The sequence below is a fragment of the Perca fluviatilis genome, chromosome 19 (genome assembly GCF_010015445.1).
Source record: "Perca fluviatilis chromosome 19, GENO_Pfluv_1.0, whole genome shotgun sequence".
Lineage (NCBI taxonomy): Eukaryota > Metazoa > Chordata > Actinopteri > Perciformes > Percidae > Perca > Perca fluviatilis.
In genome coordinates this window covers 33623811-33629810 of record NC_053130.1, presented here as the reverse complement: position 1 = coordinate 33629810, position 6000 = coordinate 33623811, and positions in this window count along the sequence as shown.

The following is a 6000-nucleotide window of genomic DNA, read 5'->3' as shown; positions in this document are numbered from 1 at the left end:
GGCTCGAATGTCAAACTCCGCCTATGGTTTCTTTCGCCATGTAATGTCTATGTGAAAAGTCTTTCTGGGCCATGGGGTGCAGTACCACCGTTATCCGCTAAGCCCATGTTGGCATTTAGACTTAGCGCTCCTCCTGGGGGCTTGTTCACAATCTTGGTCCATTATATACTGTCTATGTTCACAATGCGTCCGAATCATTGATCATATTAATGCGTCTGCTCTCTCCGCCATCTTGAGCCGCCCCAGGCAGAACGGATCGTGTAGCGACAACATCCATGGCTTTGACTCTACTCACTTTGGGTAGTGACAACGTCATCTTATGCTGCATTCACTGTAGTCGGACATTGGAGACGCACGCTCGTAAATTGTCAAATTGGCCATAACTTTTACCGTAATTCGTTGCTGCCAACTGGGGTGGCAGCAGGGGTGGCAAGGCTTTCTTTTAGGGTGGCAGTTGCCACCCTATGCCACCCCGTTAGATCCGCCCCCTGGCTGTGTATATTTACCGTCGGCCCGAGTTCGTTTTGTCACAGTCGGGCCACAACGAGAATTATGAAACTCAGCCGCCTGAAAAAAAAAAAAGTTTTGGCGGTTAAATTCTAGGACTCGGCCGGAGATTTGCAGCCTGCAGAAGTTTTCATTTTCGGGAGGAACATTTTCAGCGGCAGAAAAGGCAAGTAATTTAATTTAATGTTCATTACAGTGTTGTATTACATTTAGAAGATGTTGTAAATGTCAAGAAGAATTGTATTTTAATATCTTTATAACAATTAGATCGTTTGTGATGATAACATTATACATTCAACTATCACAAATAGGCTAGATGAGTGCGATCTCATTGTGTAAATTGAATTAACATTATCTTGTTTTATTATTATAACTGCTCCAGTGCACTATAGCTAATCCAATGATTTTGAGTTATTTTGAGTGTTAGCTCATTCAACGCCAGTGTCGATTCATCTGTTGAATGAATGGGCTATTTCAGGCCTAGCATTCTGTGACCCATTGAATTACATAGCCAATTCTGTCGTCAGCTAGCGACCTGGCGGTCCACCAGCGTTTATTTGGCGGCACAAAGTCAGCGGCTTGACACGGTCGGATCGGCAATCCGAAAATGCCGTCTGTCTGCCAGAAAACACTTGCTCGGTAGCGGACCACCGTCGGGAAAGCGTCGCTGGTGGTCCGCTGGAATAACGATGAACAAAACGCCAGTGGGCCGCCAACTTTGCTGGAGGGCTGGACCTATGTTAGCTGTTACAGTCACGTACCACGGAGGCCCGGAGGGCACACGTACCCAGACAGCAAAATGTATTTGGGCCAGATTTGGACCAGGTCTTCATTAGCATTTGGCGCAGATCCGCTAAACGGACCTGGGCCGGGCTCATCCGTTCCAACGGCCCAATACAGGTGTTACACCGTAAACTGTGACCCATCAGGAAGTGTGACCGCAGAGGGCGCTGTTGCACATCGTCTGCTCGTGCGTGCTAGACAATGGAGGGCGAAGAAGAGCATGTACGCAAACGGAGTAAACATTAAACGTCCACGGAGTAAACGTCCACGGATGCAAGCTGTATGATTATTCGCGATTTTTTATTGCTTCCTAAGGAGAAAAGTAAACCACTGTTTATCTGAAAGTAAATAAAATATATTAAGGTACATTTTCTCAAAATAAGAAAACATGGGTCCAGATTAGTGTGAAGACATGATATAACAACCCCAGAAAATATTATGAAGTTTGACTCATTAATTCAGCAGTTACAGTGAGGTCACACATTCTGATGGCTGATACTTGTCATATATGGTGACCTCTGAGATACTGGCTATGTGATGACTCCAAATAAGAAAACATGGGTCCAGAGTAATGTGAAGACATGATATAACAACCCCAAACAATATTTTTAAGTTTAACTCCTTTATTAAGCAGTTACAGTGGGGTCACACATTGTGACAACTTAGCCAATGTGCTTATTACAAATGTAACTTGTGCATGCATGTGCATGCAGTCACAAAGAAATACATGTTTAGATAAATTTCAGAGAAAATGTACCTTAATATATTTTATTTACTTTCAGATAAACAGCGGTTTACTTTTCTCCTTAGGAAGCAATAAAAAATCGCGAATAATCATACAGCTTGCATCCGTGGACGTTTACTCCGTGGACGTTTAATGTTTACTCCGTTTGCGTACATGCTCTTCTTCGCCCTCCATTGTCTAGCACGCACGAGCAGACGATGTGCAACAGCGCCCTCTGCGGTCACACTTCCTGATGGGTCACAGTTTACGGTGTAACACCGGAACAGGTTGGAATTACGGATCAGAGACAGATCTGGGCCAGAATTGGCCCAGTACAGTTATTAATGCCATGACGGTGGTGCAGATCTGTCCCAGACTCATATTTTACATCTGGGGCTCATCTGGCCCTGATGTGATTCATATTTACAAATATCCACGCAATTTGTAATTTTCAAAATATTTTTTATTTTTTATTTTAAAAAGGCAAAAGAGAAAACTACAGCATGAACAACCATCTGACGTGAATTCAGATGCACAAAAAGAGAAAAAGCATATGATTAAAGATCAATGTTAATTATTCAAATTACAAAAAAAAACAACCAAGTAACCTATGTGAACACTGTGCCTACTGTATACTGCTCATTATTTGGGTCGCAAGGCAGATTAAACCATCGGCTATTGATTGATCTGCGTGTCCGTGGCTTTGTCAGACATGCAATTCTTCCTCATTGCTCCTGTAAGACATAGCCTACAAAATGCACACAAAGCAAAGAAACAAACTGTATGTTAGATTTAATATTCAAAGATTATTTATTACATGACATTATAGTAAAATGCTTGCACAAATAGGCTAAATGTGACGTGGTGTGTAGTGAGTGAATAAGTGAGAGTGATTAAGTAAAGACTGAGTGAAAGGCATCTATATAGGCTATGCTTACGAGCCATAATGGCCTTGGTTGCCATCTCACTGAATTTGTTTTTATTGTTAGGGTAACTAACAAAAGACGGTTTAGCCTAGTGGGTAGCGCTAACAAACGATTTTGCAGCTAACACACAATGGACAGATATTCAGAAATTTTGGTGAATAATAAGCAAAGATCACTGATTCAGCCTTAAAGCCTGTTCACATTAGTTGTGGATGTTTAAAAGAACCTATAGCTACTACAAGCATAGCCTAGCTATAGGTCTACTAGCCTACCCAGCGTATTGTCTGACACGTCTCTTGTTGTCAGAATGTCAGTGTAAACTAAGTTAGTAAACGTTTATGTTTAGCCTATACATATTTAACAGATTAACATGACATCAACAGCAGTTTACTTTTACAATTTTACTTGTATAATGCACTTACCAATAATCGCAAAGACGGTGCAGCCTGCAGTCTTCCTCTCTGCATTTCAAATAGAGTTGCGGGTTTATGCAGGAAAAAAGCGTTCCGTTAGTTGTGCGTCCGGTCTGCGCAGCTCCCGTGGATCCGGCCCGCACTCGCCGGGCGGACTTGTGGTGCGTCTGGTCTCCGCAGCTGCCCCGGATCTGCGTTGCACCCGCCGGACGGACTGTTATTCTCAGAAGCTACAGACAAGTCTGGCGCAAAGTTGGTGCAGATCTGCATACTGAGTGTGACTGCCCCAGATAGCAATGAGTCGGCGGACCACCGGCGGTGCTCTAGAAGCGTCACAATGGCGTAATCGCAAACACGTTTGCCAGCGCACCGCCGGCGGCAGTCGCTTTTTAAAAGCGGCAGCCACCTTCCTACCGCCTTCGTTCCGAGGCCGGCCCGCGGGCCAACCGCCGTTCCGCCGTCGTTATACCAAAGTTGGCCCTTCTGTGGCCCGTCAGAGGCAAACGCTATTTTCGAGCGGTCTGCCGCCGCTTATTGTGTGTATATATATGTGTGTGTGTATGTGTGTGTATATATATATGCATTTTAATTCCACATTTCAAAGTAAAAATAATCAGAAATGTTTCTGATTCTGAAATATGCAAATCATCATATTATACTGATTTGTGAAGGATCATGTGACACTGAATACTGGAATAATGATGCTGAACATTCAGCTTTGAACACAGGAATAAATTACACTTTATATATTCACATAGAAAACAGCTGTAGGCCTAATAATATTTTACAATGTTACTGTTTCTGCTGACTTTTTGGATCAAATAGGCCGTCAAAATATGCAGCTTTTGGTGAGCAGAAGATACTTATAGTATTATAGTGTATTGCTCTATATAACACACTTGTTAGTAGACACAAAGGGTTGACAAGTCAATATCAAGAATATTTGCAATGTAAAACACATTTTCCTCAACTGGAACTTCTCTCAACTTTTTCAGTGGTGTGATATCTAGAAGTTAGAATTAAAAATGTTTTAGCCTGGTTTCATTCATCAAAACATGAGCATATTGTCATGACTGTTGTGATCTCAGTGTAAAGACAGCATAACAGTGTGAAGAGTTAAAAAAAAAAAGAGAATAATTGGTCCTGTATGTTCACATAAAGCATAGTGTTCTGCACAATATTGAGAAGGTTTTTGGCAAATATATTTTTTATTCATACATGTTTGACACTGAAGACAGCAAAACTGCCATGTCACGTCATCCACCCATATACAATAATAATAATTACAAGGTCCTGATTATAAGAAATAAATGTTATCAAATGTTGCTATGGTACACTTTTTGATATGAAGTGCACTTGTTTATTAGTGTACCATAGCAACATTTGATAACATTTATTTCTTATAATCAGGATTGTTGTTTTTAAAAAAAACAAACAGTTTAGACTGAAACTAACTTTGACTAACGCTGCAGCAAAAGGTAAGTTCTGCTTCACCTAATCAAACCTAATACACTTGTGTGGAAGCACTAGACTCAATAACATTGATCGTATTTAAAGGAGAACTCCGGGCAATTTTTACGTTAACCTTGATCGCTATATGTATATGAGTACTGTCGATAGGAAATTTACAATGAAGATCAATTTTCCACAACGCTAGAATATGATGCGTAAATATCGCTTTCACTCTGTTCCTCCCTCTCTCTCATGGGCTAAAATATAAGTTTCCTAAGTCATATTAACTTCCACTGCTTGCTTTTAATGCAAAGTGTACAACTGTTTTTGTATGGAGTTATATTCCTATCTTTAATCAAGAGCGCATTCTTTCAATTTGAGAGCATTTCTCACTGATATTACGTTCAGATTTTGTAATAATTTCCCTCAAAACCTTGCTCTCACACTCAAATAGTCACTGCTCGCGCTTGGATTTGCTCTGCTTGTGCTCAAAGTTTGTGCTCGCGCTTGGATTTGCTCTGCTTGTGCTCAAAGTTTGTGCTCGCGCTTGGATTTGCTCTGCTTGCACTCAAACTTTCTGCTTGGACTCAGATATGTTGTTGTTTGGACAGATTTCCTGCTCTCAGCTTTGAACCTTCTCCTCGCACTCAGGCTGATTCTGCTCACTTGCAAAGTTTCTGCTCTTGGATTTCTCCTGCGCGCTTGGATTTTTTTTGTGTTATAACCCTATCAAAAGTCAACAACCAATAGAATGCCAGCTGTAGTGTTGACCAATGAAATGATCCCAACCCCGTTGAGGGTGCGTTCACTTTACTTTAGAACGTCTGTTGAGGGCGGCTGCTCTGTAACCTGACTGTAACCAAGTTTATATATCCCCGCCGTTTATAGCTTTATTATAAGTATATGTCAACAATGTGCCCAGAATGGTCGCACTTTCACCTGCAACCCGTCAGGAAACGGAGAAAAAGCTTTGAAGTGGGACGTATGAAGTTATGTCCACAACTACGAGGGTGAGTAACATAACTTAAGCACCTAGCTAGCTAGCTAGCATATGGCGCTAGCATATAGCCTAGCTTGATGTCCAGAAACAAATATATGTTCTTTATTGTATAGCTAGCTAGATTGAACGACATATGACGGACAGTGTGTGTATATGTGATGACCCTACTTTGTATTTTTTCCTCGTTTGGTTAAC